Source organism: Ambystoma mexicanum, chromosome 5p (genome assembly GCF_040938575.1).
Source record: "Ambystoma mexicanum isolate Mex_15411 chromosome 5p, UKY_AmexF1_1, whole genome shotgun sequence".
Lineage (NCBI taxonomy): Eukaryota > Metazoa > Chordata > Amphibia > Caudata > Ambystomatidae > Ambystoma > Ambystoma mexicanum.
Window position 1 is genome coordinate 234,844,872 of NC_090930.1, and position 19,758 is coordinate 234,864,629.

A 19,758-nucleotide genomic window follows, 5' to 3' on the forward strand; every position below is an offset into this window, starting at 1 on the left:
AGGAATGTGCATCTTGAGAACGACCGATATTATATTTCAAATGTCAAATTAAAATGCGGCGCACAGAATATTTGTTAAGGATATTTTGATTGTAAGTCAACCTCAATAATTGCATATCATCTATGAATTCAAAATTAAAAAGAACGTAATGAATCTTCCGATGTCAAAGCAGAAGAGAATGCCAGATTCTTTATTCACACCTCTTAATTAGTTTTACGATTAGAAAATGCATCCTGAAAATATTGCTGCAGCAGAAATTCTGCTTTGATGCTCACATGATTAGCTGATTATGATTCAAGAAGAAATGTTCTTTGCCTTTTTATATCCCTGACTACATGCGCAAAGAATGATAGGCATGCACTTTGATATTGAAGAATAGTCATGTGTATGTATTATTTAAATAGTCAGCTGTGCTGCCTAGCTATGATTTAGCAGTCGCTCAAAATGTATGTATTCGACATATGTCACATACGTAGATCACATTCGAACAAACATCATTTCATATACACTATAATAAAAACAACAATTTGCAGTCAATAAATACAAGCAGAATCAACAACAAGTAATAAAATGACCCTGTCAACTTATTTGCGCATAGATGCAGTTCAATAACCCATTAGGACCACTAGTTCTTTACTGGCACCAGAGTAAGCTTTCTTCTTTATATCCAAGGCAAAAGACGGATTTAGACACTGCAAAGACTATACTCTCCACTGTTGTCAATGTACACAACATTAAGACATTGCCAATGGTTTGTATACAATATTCTCTAAGCAGTGGTTTCAGGTTTTCACTACCATTGTTGCAAACAGAGCACGAGTCAGATTCAAGCATGTTCCAGGAGTGCAGACTCCCCAACATAATGCCATATATAGGGAGCATGCAAAAGCGTGCTTGATTATTTCTAGATACCTCTCATATCCAAGTTCCAATTTGCATTCCCAGTATGTAGAGGCAAGAGAGGAATGATTCCAGCTCACTTCAATTCTTCCTTGAATCAATGTATCATAGGCCTCGTTCAATAGGCTTTCATGCTTGCAGTCAAATCCTGGGGATTGATCCAAATATGGTCCCAGAGAATTCAGGATTGATTTAATGCGACTACACCATGGAAGGTTTCTACCGCCTCTTGAGCTAGTAAATCCTGGGCTCCTTCTCTGTAAGTTCCCAGGTATGGTGATGCCCACCGCCTTACGCAATATAATGTAGGTTTAATGGGATGTTTTCTTGAGATGCATTTTAGATTTGTTTTATATGTGAAGAATTGTATTTTGAGTGCTTTTAGGTAGGGCCTGGATTCTTGGAAAAAATGCATTCTCATGTAGGGCTAATTTGGTGGTACTTATGTAGACCCATAGTTCAGCGCTGTACATTGTTGCAGCCTTGGACCTGAGGTTATAAACATTCAGTGCGAGCGAGAATTCTCCATTGTCATGATCATTGGCAAATTTTGTGATCACATTGCAAGTTCTTTCTAATGATAAGGATGACATCTCAATTTGTTCCGTACATCTGCCATTGGCCATAAATCTAATCTCAAGGTATGCATACCTGGTTACTTGTTCAATGTTGAGACCGATTAGCTTGTGAGTACAGCTTCACAGGTTTCGAATGGGCTGAAAAACCATGGATTTGGCTTTAGTTACATTTATGGTAAGACTGTCCTTTTTTCAACCTTCAATGAACGCGGTTAGTTGTTTGGCAAGACCCATCAGTGGTTTTGACATTAGCACAGTGTCATCCACGAATAATATAATAACAAGGGGATTTTTATTCAGGCCTAAGTTAGAAATGTCAACTTGAAGTGAGATCACAAGGTCAATCTATCTGTTAATGAACATGGAGAAAAGTGATGGGACAAGAACACAGCCCTGTCTAATATCCCCTAATACGTTCCAGTGAAATACTGCTGTAACATTCTGAATTATCTTCAAGAGACAGTTGAGCCTGCCCACATCACTCATTGTTCCACAGCTTTGCTCCAGTGACTGCACCGAAGGCTGTCTTCAGGTCTAAAAAGATGACGCATAGGTTGTCCTTTTTTTTTTAGCGCTGTGCATTTTTTGACCAATAAGAAAGGTCTAAAAGACTAGTCAATCGTACTTAGAAACCAGCCTGGAGATGGCCGTTCACGTGCCTCTCCGCAAATTCAGCCGATAGTCTGCAGAGTTATCCAGTCCACTGTGTTTATACAGGGCAAAGACTACTGCATTAGAGGATGGAGCCACAGACTGCTTTGCTACTGCATTAAATAGATGGAAACGGACAGCAGTCCATATATCTAATTCAGGTTTGAATAGATCGACTGGGACCATAGCAGGTCCTGCCGCCTTCCCACTCCTTACAGTGGCTCTTCTGACCTCCTCCATCATGAAGTGTAGGAATGAATCATCAGTCCATTGTTCCACAGTCACAGATTTTCCACTAGAAGTGATCCTTATATGGCAATTGTGCTCTGTATAACGCTGTGACAAAAGTATTTACCAACTGCTTTAAGGGATATTGGTCTGGGCCGCATTCCTTTCTTCATCATTTTCCATAATGGCAAGTTTCCAAAGTCAAGAACTGACTTTTTCTTTACGGCATCTGTCAGTTCTGTCCATTTCTCCTCATCAAAGTTTTTTTTTTCTTTTATTGATTTAACTGTACATACGATTTCATCTTGTTTTATTTACTGACCCATGGGTAGCGCACATTTAGGTTCGCTTTGTTCGTTTGGAGGGATGTGGTGTCCATCCTCCACCACTCCCCCCACTAGTAAGCCTATTAGTCTTCATTCATGGTGAAAAGACTAACATGGCAAACAGACAGGCAGGTGAAATGCACTGCCTCAATAATTCAAGCACTGGCTCACGGACAATATTTCAATCAGCTCTGGCCGAGGAACCAATGGGAACCATCTGCTTGCACTGCCCCTTCCAAGGACGGGGGCAAAACGCTTAGAGGGGTGACATGTAAATGAGGTGGAGGTCAAGCTAGTAGGGGTGTTTGCTTGATATCAAAACCTTGTTAGAAGGTTTCCTTCCCCTTTTGGTTCTGTTCTGACAGATACTTTTACATGCATAACTTCTCAGTTTAGACAAGGTACTGCCCAGAGGTGTGCTTCTCTCCCCAGCTGATAAATCAGACAAAGGGAATATGTTTTGGCTTACAACCCTATCACCACAATTGGACGTCACAGCTCCATGTCCCCTCCACCATCGCACCAGCTCCACCTGTGTGGTGAGTTTTCATTATGTCCATGCAGAGTGAAATCTGTTTTAGGGAGTTCGGCCTGATGTCCCCTTTGTACACTGCTTGGCAGACTGGGCCATTTCAGGGCCTGCTTTAGCTTCCCACTAGCGTACAATATCCAGGAGTTAACATACGGGATAGTTATGTTTTTAAAGTTTGCCAAACACTGGATTGTCTATTTCATGAATTCCTATTACTCAGTGGTGACTTGTAAGATGCCAGAAGATGGTTTTTGGCACTTCGTTTTGAAAAGGGGTGGAGCTGAGGCATCACCAACATTGTCTAGCCAGTGGGGTCTGGAGCCAGGGTAGTAGGGCCCATTGAAACGGCAGCCTGCAGGTGGAAGTTAGTTTGTTCTGACCCTACACGTATGTGGAAGAGTGACTGAGCATTGTTCCAGGGCGTTCTCCAAAAAGATATTTCTATTTAAATAGTGGGTTAAAAAGTTGCACTTTACAGTACACTTTCTGTTACAAATAAAGAAGCCACATTATTTACAATCGTTTTTGTAGGATAAAAAGTCGTCAACCATGCAAAAGAGCAGTTCCAAACACATTTTCTTAATGCCTGTTCCCACTGTATGTCAGTACCCAGCACATGTAAACACATTGTAATACTGAATGTGCCCATACATGTTCATGTAGGTACACCTATGTATGCCATTATTCCCACATTAGAACATACTCATGCTTACTTGCTTAGTCCATAATGCCAGCAATGATACAAAAACAACATAACAAAACATGGTCATGCTGCCTCTGCAAAGATATGCCAGTATCTCCATGAAAGACCATACTCATTGTGGCTTTGGCCTTAATTCCAGTAAAAGAAAAATGCCACACCACTGTAAGAAAACATGTCCTTGCTGGCAAGACAAATCCCCACCTTCTCATATAAGAACGCTCATGTTGTATTTGTCCGTAACATCAATAACTCTACGGGGCCGCCATGGCTTTCCTGGCATCCCCTTCCCTCCCTCCAGGGATTACACTTGGGGTTTATCTTACTGATGGCGGGCCACAATGGGAAAGATCGGTATCCAGTTAAAATTTCGAATGCACAATTTCGAATGCATTAATGTCAACAAAAAAAAATGTCAAAATAAAAATGTCTAATATATATTATTTTTATTTTATATTATTTTTTTGGAGTTTAGTTAGTAGAAAAAAGGGTCAATAAAAAAAACAGGGGGTTGGGGGGGAAACGCCACATAAAAAAAACAAAAAAAATCAACATTTGTTTTCGACATTTTTCATTCGACATTAAGGCATTCGAAATTATTACATTCGAAAATGTCACTATAAACTGGAAAGATCTATGAGGGGCAGAGGGGCATGGGCTTGTGTACTTGTGCCGGCAGGCCCCTCATTCCAGCACATGGGGACACTGCCTTCTTCTAAAAACATTTTCCATGCATCTTAAATACTATGACAATTGTGTAATTGCTTTCCCTTATAGGTTGACAACAAATAGGTATGCAAATGTTTCAATATACTCTTAACATGTGTGCCCTCTTCGGACCATGGTGAAAACATTTTCCCAAAAGTTCCTTGAACCCATTCCTGGGGATATTTCAAGATGTTTTGATTGTACTGTGGTAATGCTTTACACATATGTTCTAATGGCTTGTCCATATTATCACACTACTTTGATCAAAGCAACTTCAAAAATAGTCTTGTTAGTACCGGGCGTTGTCAAACAGAAAAAACTTCAAATCACAGTTATCTTCAAAGCTGCCACTCCACTGAGGGATCGTTCTACTCACATCTGTGAACAACTTACAACACCAGCCACCTTTGGGTTTTACCTCATCACCAACCACACCTTACAACCAAGCTATGACACTCACACAACTGCTAGCCTCACCTAAATACACAAAGAGCCTCATTCCAAGTATGGCAGTAAATCTGCAGTAAATCCGCAGAAAACAAATGATCGTTGCCGCCACTTGGTCATGTGGAATTTCTGCCTAATTACATGTAGTGGTAGTAACGGTGTAAAACCCCTTTTTTGTTGGGTCCATAGGAGCAATGGTGTTTTTTTTGCAGAATTACCGCAGTGGAATTACTGACACAGTAATTCCGCCAATTCTGCCGATTTGTTGGCGTTTAGTGAGAGGATTTACCTCCAGGATTTTGCTGGAGGTAAATCCTGCACTCAACACCAAAACTCATAATTTGGCGTAATGGTAAAATTGGAGGTAACTGAGTTACCGCCAACTTTACCACTTACCGCCATACTCGTAATGAGGCCCAATGATCAACAATAGCTATCTAAACTCTGGGTGGCAAAGCCGACAACAAAAACACCTTTATATACATTGTATTAATAATACCTGCAGGGACAGGGAACGAGATAGGAGAAGATGAAAAAGTGGAAATGAAACACATGCATTTATTCGATTGCCTGCATTAAATCCTGCAGAAACACTTATATTTACACAATTGTTGCCCCTGCGCTTCCACCCCATGCAAATAGAAAATAATGTAGTGTCTTTCTCCGTCCTCTTATCTCAGGGCGAGGGTACTCAAAACCTCCTCATGTCTCCTTATCTCTAGAAATGAGGGCTAGCCCTGTTATCAGTTACACACAGTTGTCTTTCCTCTCTCTGAGGAACATTCCTATCCTGCTCATTAATTCATTAAAGAATCAAAAGCACCATATGGCTTAGCAACCAAGAGAATAGCAAAAGAAATAGCGTATTGCAAACAAAAAAACATGCTCCCAATTTACGATGTGCTATGAGTCTCTGTGATGCTGTTGAAAGCCAGCGTCCCCAAAAGGCAGTACCCTCCCCGCAATGAGAGGCAATAAAGGACACACCCCAGGAGGGAATGAGACCAAGACCAAGTGCGGGTGAATGTAAAGGGTTTTTATCTAATCAAATAGGGCATGCAAAGGACTCTGCAAGCTCCGAGTCTTATTTATTACAAAACCACGTCACAAGTCCTACACGCTATAGGGGGCACATAGTCTTAGGGATTGGGTGGCGTCGACTAACTATAGGTGAGGCAGTGATGAGCCGCTCCAGGATTGGTGGACATCCGCGTGGTGCCAACGTGGGGTGGTTGGGTCGGCTTGGCTCATCAGGGTGGAGCTGCCAGGCAAGGCACGGTCAGTGTTGTTGATTGATGGCTGCACTATCATTCTGCCCTTGTGGCTACACACACACAAACACTCATTCTTTAGACAATACCAGTTGTCCTGTAAATCCTACAATATGTTACTCTAAGAAGCAATAGGAGACTGGAAAAACACATGCAATGTGAAGCTTCATCAATACATCAGTGCACTGTTACTTTTTCCCTGTTGACCGGGTGTCACAAACGAGGGCAAAAGGTGAGCTTCCTTGTCGGTCTGTCCTGTTAGATGTGGTGAGGAATTACTTTAGGTTAGGTTAGTCCAGGGTTCAATATCTATTCTCCAAGGCCCATTAACTTGGGGTGAACTGGAGTACTACTGGATCAGTGAAGGTGCAGATTTGGCCCCTTGAGGCGGTGGGGTTTAGGACTAGGTTGTAAATAATTCATCTGGCCAACCATGGCGGCCTTGGATATGGGGGAGGAGAATACTTGAAGCGGGTCCAACTGAATGAGGGGAGGTGAGGCTGTGCTGTCCGCGCACCGGCAAGCCCTGGCGGGCCTTGGCAGGATGAGGGGGAGATGGCCTTATGGTCATACGCAGTTCTCTTTGCCTGGGCTGCACACTATACCATACGAGGGGACGGTTAGTAAAGTTAGTGATATTAGGATGATTACGCATTTCTAGTGTTTATACATTCATGTACTACTTCATGTGTGAATATGAGAGTCTGGCAGTGTTAAATATATCACATGACATTAGTGGAATGCATTTTAGCAATTACATAAGACAGCAGATGGATGGGTAACACATGAGGTAGCCTTAGGTTTGGTTGTGTAATTCAGGAGCATAGAAGTAATACATTCATTTGTGATTGTACATTTACATTCTTGTCATAACATTTAAACGTGGCCCACTGTATGACACACAAGTACTCTCAGTAATGCTTTTCCGCCTTCCTTTGTACATTAGCAGCAATTGTTAGTTAGCACTAGGTGAGCTGTGTCAAGCCCTTTCATTGCGTCTTCAAGGCACATGGTCTCTTGCGACGGGCTGGGGTCATTCTTGCTTTGCCAGTACTATGATATGATATGATATGATATGGCATTTGTAACGCGCCTATACACAAGTGTTTCAAGGTGCAACGAGGCAGGGAGGGGGGGACAAAGGGAGACAGACAACGATCCTACTAGGCCAGGTGTCATTCAGATCGCCCAAGTGCAAGGTTAAGGGGACGGGAAAAGTGCAAGGAGGAAAGGGAGAGGGGAAAGTGCAGTACACGGTTAGTAACGAACAAGATAAGTAATAAGGGCCAGCTGGTGGCAAGTGCAAGATAAATGCAGACAAGTGCTGGGAAGAGGGGCTGTAGGGATACAGAGACAGTCCCGCAGTGCATGGGTTGCCGGGAAGGCAGTGCAGGGGAGAGTGGCTGGGCCAAGGGCCGAGATTGGTGAGTGGGCCAGTTGCTAATTTAGTACAATTTCAGTGATTTAGCAGGGGAGAGAGGGAGAGAAAGCAGAAGCAAAAAGGAGGGTTTTGAGGCGCTTCAGGAACCGGAGATGGTTCTCCTCAAGTTTTAGGGAGGCAGGACGCTGTTCCAGAGGGAGGCCCCTGCAACAGAGAGAGATCTCCCACTAACTCGTTGCTTAGAGAAGCGGCTGACCCTGAGGGAGTTGGAGGCGCATGAGCGAAGTGCACGAGAACGAAAACATTTAGGAAGGGAGAGTTGAAGGTATTTTGGCCCCAGGCCCCAGAAGGCCTTGTGGACAATGCAGGGGGTTTTGAATTTAATCCTCGCAGCCACAGGGTGCCAGTGTAGCGATTTCAGTCCTGGAGAGATACGGTCCCGGGGCTTGAGGCCAAGGACAAGTATCGCAGTCCTGTTCTGGATGAGTTGCAGAGGGCGAAGAGTAGAGGCAGGCAGATTTAGGTAGAGGCTGTTACAGTAGTCCAGCTTCGAGAGAACCAGGGCTCTGGAGACAGTGAGCTTCTGGAGGAAGGAGAGGAAAGGAAGGATACCTCTGAGGAGGTGCAGCAGGTAGTGTGACTTCTTAGAAACGTCAGAAATGTGAGGTGAGAAGGAGAGAGTGGAGTCGAAGATGACCCCGAGGTTTTTAGCCTTGCAGGTAGGAGCAGGAAGAGGGCCAAGAGAGGCCGGCCAGAGAGCTGCAGGGAAGGAGGGAGTGGGTGTGCCGATGAGTAGAATCTCAGTCTTACTGGCATCAAGGCAGAGGTCGTTGGCGGCACTCCATTCCTGGATAGCGGATAGACAGACAGAGATGAGGGAAGGAGAAGAGGAGGCCGAGGGTAGCCTGAAAATGAGCTGGGTATCATCAGCATAGCACTGAAAGTAGGGGCAGAGAGCATCGATGCGGTGGGTGAGAAGTGCCAGGTACTGGTTAAACAGCCAGGGAGAGAGGTTAGAACCCTGGGGGACACCACAGGTAGAGAAAAAGATGTCAGAAAGGAAAGACCCCAGTTGGACCTGGGAGGGTCGATTTGAGAGGAAAGAGGTCAGCCAAGCCAGAGCCTGGCCAGTGATACCCAGGTTATCACGGAGACGGTTGAGCAGGATGGTATGGTTGACAGCATCAAAGGCAGAAGAGAGATCAAGCAAAATGAGAACACAAGGAATGTTAGAGTCAAGGTTCGAGAGCAGGTCCTCACGGATGTTCAGGAGAGCAGTTTCCGTGCTTCTGGCAGCTCTGAAGCCAGACTGGTGGTCATGAAGGCTACCAACAGATTCAGCATGGAGATTAAGCTGGGAGATGGCAAGATTCTGCAGGAGCTTGCCCAGGAAAGGAGTGATAGAGATAGGGCGATAGTTATTATACTATAAACTTTTATCCCTTTCCCAACACCTGTGTTATAATTTACACACACTCTATGAATCGTTAGGCCCTGGTATGCGGTTAACACGTCATTTGGGGAACATGGGCAGGGGTTCATACACGGAGGGTATTGACACCATATATTTTAAATGTTAGGGGTTAGATGCTGGGTCGAGGCCTGTTCAATTGGGATGGTTTTTGTTATTTTCCAGACTTGAACTGAGAGTCAGGTCACTTCGGGGACAGTGATGTACTGCGGAAGGTAAATGATACAGTGTTTGTTCTGATCTTTGCTCGTGTCTGGTTGCTAGTGAGAATGGACCTCCAGTGGATCTGCCATGGGGTGGAGTCGCCGGGGGAGTGCATGGCTCCCTGTGCACAGTGAGCGGGGTCCATGCTGCAGTTTTTGCAAGCAGACTGTTTCAGTGGGGTTTCGGTTGTTTCTATCTAAAATGGAGTCTTGAAGTTTTTAAAATGGTGTCCATGGTGTGTTACAGTACAATCCGATTGGCCCTGTGTGTCGATCAGCAGCCACCCTGTCACCTGAGCACAGGTGCACGGTGGGCCTCTGACAAGCCACGAGCCTCACGCAGGTGGGGCATGTCGGGGAGGGGCTCCCATGGACCTATCCTCCCATACATTTCCCCCCTTTCGTTACTTAAGTAACGAATACTGTAACTCGCCCAACCTCTGGTGCTCGTTCTCATTTGCAACAGCCTCATCCCATGCTGGTGTACCTTTTATTGGCATCCAGGCTCTACACACCCCCACAGGCTCTCCTCCCTCCTAGCATATTCATCTGGTGTACAGGTCATATATATACATCCCCATCTCTCTCCAAGTCCACCCAAACCTCTGTATACCACTCCCGTACTTTGGGCTCCTTTATTGTGGTACTATGTCCCCATCATAATATAAAGGCACCATTGTATACTTTGGTTCTGGGTCCTCACCTGTTTGTACTTGCGCTTCTTGCATGATCTGTGCCACTCATCTAGTGTTGCTCATTGTCACCATCATCATTGCGCCATTGGGCACTGCATGTGCTCAACATCGAAGACCCAGCTGGCAAACACAAAAAACCAGGAGCAAAAATACCACGATGGGCATCAACATTTTGACTGTTAGTCCAAGCCACGATGGCACCCAAGAAAAAAGGTTGTCGGACCAGGTGCTGGCGTCTGCTCCACCTTTGTTTTTCCTCCATTCCCCCAGGTTGTGCACTGCTGTGATAACATGTGACAGTGTACCATTATCTGCGTCTTCAGAAGGTACAAATGTGCAACATGCACTCCCGATTTTTCGGCAAACACCGCCGTCCTTCGCCGTTAATAGGTCTAGGACATACCTGTTCTGCATGGTCATCAACCGCAGGGCTCTTAGCTCCACCTTGACCTTGATCACGTTAAACCCTGCTTCAGTGTCGTTAGCCAGCTGGATCAGCTCCCAGCGTGTGATTTGGAGCCATTTTGCGTTTGCCCGTGCCTGGATGCTTGGGACGAGGGAGGCGAAGAATGTTTCTGCAGAATTGAACAGCCGGTACTTGGAATCTGTGCCAATAGTTCTGAAGAGGCTTTGGATATGTAGTTGGACGATCTTTGCTGCCTCGATAACACATGTTGCTCATTTCCTGGGGACAGGGCATATATTTGTGGTTCTTCTGTTGGCTGGGTGGTTTGTTCATGATGGGCATCTGGCACTCCATTTCCCCCAATAATATGGCTCTCTGGAATCACCATCAAGGCTAAATGCAACGTTGCCAAGGAACATGTGCCCCTCCAGGATTGTGGGAGGTGCAAGTACGCCTGTTTGCCGCAGACCCAGTAAGTGTCCATAAGTGCTGCTGTTCCTTTCTTCATGTCTGGGATAGCGAGTGTCCGATTGCAATTCTTGTTTACACCCATTGAATTTTTCCCTTTGCCATGGAAACACAGATGATATGATATTTCTTTCTGCAGTTTAAACAGCTTTTCTATGGCGGTCACCCAGGTCAGTTTCGTGATGTTCTCCTTCCAAACGGGTGTGCAGGTTCTCTCGATCCACTGTAGTTTTTCTGCCGTCAGTCCTTGCAGTGCTTCATCTTTGAATGATATTACTTAATCTTTCCATTTATTGTCCAAAAACAATGTCCCTTTAATCACGAAAAAAGGTTCTTTCAAACATATCACTCCTTTGGCTCTTGAATAACAGGTTTTCTCATTTTGCAGCATTTCAAAAGATACTTTGTGTGCCTGAAAGGTGTTCTTAATTCTGCACAGAGTGAGATGAAGGAGACATTGGGCATCTGCAAGATGCCATTCTTTAGGCAACAGAACTTTAGGTGTACCCGAGGTGTGGAGAATCAGGGAACAGACATAACAGCTCTTGTCAGTTGTCTGTTTTGCAGTGGAACTCATGTCTGCATACCATTTATTTGACTGATGTGGATGTCTGGGGTCTTCTATTGTGTCTAGACCCAGGCCAGAATATTCATCATATTTTCTCCTCCCCACCTCCCTCTTCTTCCTACTGCTTTGCAGGTAGCTCTTTGCTTCTTGGGCTATATGTGCTATTGGCCCCCGTTTCCCCATGCCCCCCCTTTTCCCATTCATCCTATAAAGCCAGAAACCTCTCTGCTGTTTCTTCATTCTCTTCTTTTCTGCCTGCAGGTGGTCTAGTTTCTGCAGTTGGGGTAACTTCTGGTGAGGGTATTGTGGCAGTAGTATCGTATAACCATGATATGGCCTGGCCTAAGCCCCAGCCCAACTGGTGCCTTCCTGTTTGCTGCTCTTTTCCACCACTTTGCAAGCCCCGCCCACCTGGTGCCTTCCTGTTTTACGCTCTTTTTCACCACTTAGCAAGCACCACCCACCTTCTTAGCCCTGCCTCTTCCTTCCTGCTCCTAACTATTAGATCAAGGGCGTCTCTCGCCTGGGCGTCCTAAGCGAAGGGCAGACGATGAAAAGGTGAAATCCTGTTTGGACCTGTTCGGACCAGGAGGACCCAGGGCCCAACTCCCTGCTCAGACAGCAGGTAGGCATGCACCAACATGTGTTACTCCCTCTGGTCCCTCCGTGATGTTCCCTTGTGACCCCCATTCTCGCACGCAGGTGTTGCCTGTTTTGCTTGATTCTTCTACCCTGCTCCCCCCTCACCCTACTCAAGCCTACTTCTGCAGGAGTCTGTCCTGATACATTCTGGTTTCACCATCACCGTCTTGTGGACAATGCTGGATTTTACTTTTATGGACTTCATTCATTCATGGTGCCTCACCCTTTCTCAACTCTCATGCTGAACTTCTTTTGCATCTTGTACTCGTGGTGGCCCTGAATCATGCTGTTCCCATCTTCATCTTGTATCCTGGCTTGCAACATTATGTGTTACTACTGACTTCTGCAATTGTAATCACTCTCCCCTCTTGCTTCTCCACTCTTTTGACTGCTAACTCTCTGTTCTCTCCTCCTTTCCCTTCTCCCTTTTCCTATCTCCTCGCCTTACTTTCTTCTATGCACTTACTCTATCAGAATTGTCCCTGGACGTAGTATGATAGCAACCTCGTCTGTCTCCTCTTCTCTCCCCTTACTGTTTTTTTCCTCTCCAACCCCCTCCAGCACTATCTGAAATGTCGCCTAATATGATAGTCGCTTGTTTTGTTCCTCCCCTACCTTTATGCACCCCTCTCCCTCACCTCTTGTTTTTTTTTCCGGCTCTACCAGAAATGTCGTCAGGCCAGTACGGTAGTCGCCTGTCTGTTTCCATTTCCTTCCCACTCTCCCCCTCCCTTCCTTATCTATGTTTTAGCTCTTGCACTTGTGAAATGCATCAGGCCGAGTACGATAGTTAATTTCACATCCTTACTGTTCATGGCCTGTAAGAATGTCATTGTTTTTTCCCTTGTTCCCTCCCTTGCCTTGAAGCGCTTTGAAACACATTGTGTATAGGCGCTATATAAATAAACTATCATATCATATCATATCATATCATATCATATCATATCATATCATATGACAGAAGGGTTGCCATTCCATATTAAGTAGATCCCTTCCTTAATCATTCTTGTTCCATTCCCCATGTTAGTTCCATTCTTTCCCCCCTCATTCATCTCAATAGAGATGAATGAACTAAACCAACAAGTAATAAGACCAAAGATCATTGCAAAGAATAAAACAGCGCACACAAACAGGCCACATTCATACGAATGTCTATGTAAATTGAATGCATTATTTACATTTCTAACTGCCCTATTGTTATTCGTTGTGGGCTGCCCATTTGTTGCCATGGTTACTCCTATATGTTTAAAACATAAAAGTGCATTAAGCATACTTAAACAGTTGAAATCATCATTTTACCATACAATAAAAGAGAGCTAAAAGGATAAAAGGAGGGGAGGGGCGTGAGAGAGAGAGAGAAAGAGAGAGAGAGAGAGAGAGAGAGAGAGAGAGAGAGAAAGAGAGAGAGATGTTTTATAATTGCAATTCAGCCTTATTTACATTTTCTTTTTTATTTTCCGTTTGGCACAGAAACAATTTTCACCAATTCACCAATGTACAATTTCTTGCTATCACTCTTTTACTCTGCACCCATGTTTAATATTGATGTTCTTGCTTTCTTTCTACTGTGAGACCTCTGCTGTTGTTTGTACTTCCTCTTCTTGTTCCTCTCTGACACTGTCATATGCTTTGCGTACGTCTGTCAAATGTATCCAATATCTCAAGCCCTTCACCTTCACCGCAGTCGGTATACAAAATATTACCTCATAAGGGCCATGAAATCTTGGGGCATTCCACCTGCGTACGAAATTCCTTACATAGATCATCTTCCCTGGCATCAACTGCCCTTGTGGGTTTTCCTCGACAAACGTTACTGCCTCATTCCCTTCTTCTCGTGTAAATGGTGGTGTAAACTGTCTTGATATCATGCGGGCAGCTCTGGTGAGTTTTGTCAGATAGTCATTAAATTCTTCTCCTAATATCGTGGCGCTTTTGTGCGCATCTGAATGTCTGCGAAGTGGGGAGTGTGTTGTGTGCATGCGTCTTCCTGTCATAATCTCGTGCGGTGACAAATGGTGGTTCTTGCTAGGCTGATTTCTCAGCTCGAACAAGGCCAGAGGCAGACAATGCAACCAGTTCTTTTTAAGGGAGAAACACAGTTTTGACAGCCTTCCCTTCAGAAGGCCATTGATCTTCTCAACCACGCCATTGCTTTGCGGATGATAAATGGAGCACAGTTTATGCTTAATTCCTAACAGAGCTGTTGCTTCTTTGAAAAGTTCATTAACAAAATGTGTGCCATTATCTGAGCGAATCACGTTGCAAATTCCCCAGCGTGGGAATACTTCCCTCACTAAGAACTTTGCAGCGCATTTGGCATCTGGTCGTGCACACAGCCCTGCTTCAACCCACCTGGAGAATGGACAAAGTGCCACTATCACGTACCATGCACCATTACACCTTATCTGCATAATCAATGTGCAGTTCTCTGATGGGGCCTACGGGTTTGGGTATTGTTCCTCGCAGTGTCCTTAGGGTCTTTCCTGAATTGTATATTTGACATGTTGTGCAATCCATTGCCAGCTTTGATATATGTTCCTGGAGGCCTGGCACAAACCAATCCTCTTCTATCTCTGCTGCAATATGCTGTTTAGCATTGTGGGCTGGGAAGTGGAGTTGCTGGAATGCTATCTCTAAGAGTCTGAGTGGCATAACCACCTTCCCGGTGTTATTCTGATGCCACAAAAGATTTGTTGCCGATTGGCTACATCCCCTCTTTTCCCACAGCTCTTTTTCTTCCTCACTTGCCCCTTCTTGTAGCTCTAGTATTTGTGACACGGGCATGGTATTGTAGCCGTCTGGGAGATCTTCCTCTACATGTTGGTGCATTAGGTACTCACCTGTTTGTTCTTTCACTAAAGAAATGATGCTTCCTTGGCCGCAGCATCCGCTGCTGCATTCCCCAAAGAGATAACATCCGTGTTGGCTGTATGGGCCTGGCACTTCACTATGGCTACCATGGTGGGCTCTTTCAATGCGTCAATAAGTTCTTTCAGGAGCTCTGCATGTTGTACTGGTGACCCATCTGCTCTTTGGAACCCTCTCCGTCCCCACCTTGCTAACCCGCCGTGTACTGTAGTGGTCATATAAGCTGAGTCCGTGTAAATGGTGACTGCACACCCTTTTGCTGCACGTAGTGCTTCAATGAGTGCTATAAGTTATGCTGCTTGGGCTGAGTAATGCAATGGCAGGTGATGCTGTACTATCACTTCGTGCTCACCTTCCTCCATCCTGACAACAGCTACCCCACCATGTTTTTTCCCTGTATCTGGGTTTATTGATGTTGATCCATCTATGAAAAAAACTTCTCCTTTGTTTAGGGCATTTTCACTTACCACCGGTCCTTCCCCTTCCTCCCCCTTGTAAGTAGTACAGTTGTGTGCTTGAATGTCCTCTAATGTGCATGGTTCTGTAATGAATCTTGCTGGATTTGCTGTTTTACATTGAACTATGTAGATGTTTGCACTGGACAGTATTATTTCATAGGCAGTTCCTCTTTGTGTTATCAGTGTGCTTTTTGATCTTTCCAATATAGCGAATAGGGACTGTTCCACAAATAGTGTCACACAGCAGCCCATCACTATTGTTGCAATTTTCTCAATGGCGAACGCTGCGGCTGCGAGAGATTGCCCGCAATCAAAATGTCATTGCATTACTGCGTCTAATGTGCCACTGTAGTAGGCAAGAGGCTTGTGCCCCAGGGATATTTTTTGTGTCAGTACTACTGTCATGAGGATCCCCTTACAGTGGAAGAACAGGTAAAATTTGCATTCGTAATCTGGGTTCGCAAGCACCAACGCGCTCGAGATCAGTTCCTTGAGTGAGGTAAATGTGTCACCCAGTTCTGTAGACCATTTTATTTCTGTGTTCTCTCGTTGAGCCTCCTTGAGTGCCTGCAGTAACGGTCTCGTGTATGCTGCATAATCTAATATCCATGTACAGCAATAGTTACACATGCCGAGACATTTTTGCGCTTCCTTCACTGTGTTTGGCCTTCTTACAGCTGTAATGGCAGCTACCCTGTCTGGTATTATTTTCTTGCCACCTTGTGAGATTAGCTGTCCCAAATACAACACATCTCGATGGCAGTACAGAAGCTTCCCTCTGTCAACCTTGTAGCCCTTGTGGGCCAGCAATGTCAAGAGAGCGATAGAGTCTTTCCTGCATTCCTCCTCATTCTTTACGCAGATAAGTAAATCATCTATGTATTGAATAATCGTGCTCTCTGCTGTCATGTTCCCTACATCTTCATGGAGGATGCGGTTGAATATGCTGGGGCTCTCACAGTATCCCTGGGGTAACCTGCAATGTTCGTATCTCTTTCCCCCCAGTGTACATGCTGTTAGATACCTGGACTCTTCTGCCAATTGGATGGAGAAGAAGGCAAATTCAAATCCACTACTGTGAAATGTGATGCACAATTGGGGATGCTGCACAGTATGGATGCCAGATTAGGGATCAAAGGGAACTCCTTTTGAATGATGTCATTAAGGGGGTGTAGGTCTTGAATCATCCTCCACGCCCCACCTTTCGCTTTTTTGATCGGGTATATTCAAGTGTTACATGGCGAGTTTGAGGGTACTATTATTTCTTGGGCTAGTAATGCACTGATTGTCTCTTTTATCCCTTCTTCTGCTTATCGGGACAGGGGGTATTGTTTTACCCTTTGCAAATGGCTCCCGGTTTGAATTTTATTTTAACTGGTGTGACTCCATGCAATAATCCCATGTCATGGGGGCCTGTTGTCCACAAATTACTGGGCACTGATTTTATATCAGCATCAAAGAAGGAAGGAGGTGCCCCCACCACTGCCATCAGTTGTACCGGCACCTGCCTTTCTTGTATCATGATATCACATGGTATGGCTATCTCCATTATTATCTCACCGTCACTTTCTGAGTCTGGGAAAAGGTCTTTATCTGATAGGTCCCGCAATGCAATGTCGGCATTGATGCACAATACTGTGCGCCACTCGCAGCCATGTACATCCATTGCAATGACAGCCAATCTTTTAGCCGAGATTTGAACTGCATGCAAATCTAAGGACATCACTGTTCCAGGCACAATCTCCGGGAGGGCTATTGCTCGGAAGATGAACTCTGCGGGTACTTGCCAATCTAGATTTTTCAATTCTGGGACCACCCGTGCCAATGTTTTCAGCCCTTGAATGAATACATCAGGATCTACCGGTATGCCGCGCACTTCTGGTGCTGTTGCTCGTGCATGCACCACCAGCATTACGCGCCTGGGACAGATCCCTGGAGTTGAACAAACTATCCCTCTCTCCGTAAAGGAGATAGTCATATTGAGTTTACTGAAGAGGTCCCTTCCCAGTAATTTAATCGGGGACTGTTTGTAGTACAGTAGGGGTGCTCTCACGGTCTTACCCCCCACAGTGACATCTATATCTTCTGTGTAAGGCACTTCAATAACAGCCCCAGAGAACCCCTGTGTCTCCAACTTACAATTAGATAGCGGAAACCGGCCTTCACGTAAACATGATTTTTCGGCTCCCGAGTCCACCATAAATATGAACTACCTGTTCCCTATCTGTGCCCCTATCAATGGTTCCTCTGCTGCATTGTAGGTCGTAGATAGTACAGGACATGCAAGTGCTCCCTGTGGGCTGTCCTATGATGGATGTCTCATGTTTCCCCCTTGACTAAATACATTACCCGATAGCACTGCCACTCCACCGTATGGTGCAGGCGCATCATTAGCTGTTGTGGTGAAAGGGTTACCTTGTGTGTATTGCATATGCTTGCGGCTTTGAGGATGCTATTGTACATTATGAGGAGGTTCTCTTCATTGCTCTACATACTCATGCTAAGGTTTCCCTTGTGCCCTTCCCATAGGTAGTCCATATGGGCTTCCCGGATGGGGATGACCATATGGTTGATCGTCTTGGTATACATTATTTGGTCTGCTCCTGCATTCTCGTGAGAAATGCCCCCACCTACCACAATTCCAACAGTGTCCTTGTCCCCTCTGTGGGCCTTGCACTCCATACCCGCCATTTCCTCCATACCCTTGACCACCACCTCTGCGGCCCTGTACCCACCTCGTCCTCCGCGGGGGGCCCACACTTGCCACTGCGGTCCTCTGTACTGCTCCTGTCCATTCCACTGTGGCTGCCCGTTGCCTGCCCAATTTGCTTCATCCGCCCCTGTATCGCTACCAGTCCCTCCTCCTCTTCCCCCTCCCTGTCTTGGGGGAGTGCTGCTACAGCTGCGGCGACGTTCACCAGTTTCGTTTGTACTAACTTCGCCTCATCTGCCAATCTTTTTTGAACAATTTCTTTCTCCCTTTCCTTTATTCTTTTGCAGTGGTGCACTATTATGCTGTGTATTTCTGGCCACCCTTTTGCCTCAATACCTGCTATTTTGTCGAGTGCTTTTTGTACTTCTTTTGGGAGTCCTCTCTTTATTAAAAAGTAAAATAGGGACGTTGACTGGCCCCAGGGTGTGCCTGTCTCAGCTCTCCACATCTCCTGCACCCGAAAAATGTAATCCATAGCATCCTCCCCATCATTCATTGTGCCCTGCATTACCGACTGTAAGTCTGGTGTGTCTGGAAATGTTTTCCTTAGTGCATCCCATACCCTTGCGTGCACTGTGGTAAAAGATTCTCCATCATGGCGATCACAATCCTATGTTATTCCCGGGAAGCCTGCTTTTGCCCACACTCTATCTGCCTGGTCACCCACTGCTCATACCAGCAAGTGTTTAACAACACCTACCGCCAATGGCACTCCTGTGGGATGTTTCTCAAATGCATATATCCACTTACTTGCCCCTCCTGATAGTGGGGCAAGGATTTTAACAAATTGGCTTTGTCCATCTGGGCCCAGGGTATGTAACTTGGCCTCCCACCTCCCCTATGTATCAATGGGAGATGTAGTTTACTCTTTGTCGCCCTGCCAGTACTCACCTTCAATCCTTTCTTCCCTAATGTTGCCATTCTTCCCATTCTATTCCTTAACCTTCCTGTCCACTCCTCTTCCATGCCTCTCCCCAAGGGTGTCTCGTCTCACCTACCTGATCTTCCCCCTGTTGCCGCACCCAACCTCCCACTTTCCTGTTCCTCATCCTAGATATCACACCACAGTTCTTCCATCCCCCCGGTAGCCATTCCCTCTTCACCTGTATTTTCTTCCATTTCCTGTGGCCCCAGTTGTATTATTCGATTTGGTTCTTCCTGAATTCTAAATAGTATTTCCCCTTTCTTCCACCGTTCTTCAGATGACCTGTCGAGTGTCTGTGCCCTAGGTGTCTGTTCTGTTCTTGTGATGCTTGTTCCGCTCTGCTCACATATATTTCTGATTCTAGATAACTCATCTCTTGCCATTAATAGCCTCGAGTCTAGGTCCCCTGTTAACTTTTCAATACCTACTGCTGGGGTGCTTACCTGTCCACGCTGTATGGGGCACTCATATGGTGGCAGTGCAGTTGGTCGTGGGGTGGCTGTGGGGGCTGCGGTGGGCACATATGTGGGATCACTATATCCATCTGCCGGCACTGGTTTGTTTAAGAGGGGGTACAATCGTATTACCTCTATCAATCCTTCTTTACCTGCATCCTCCC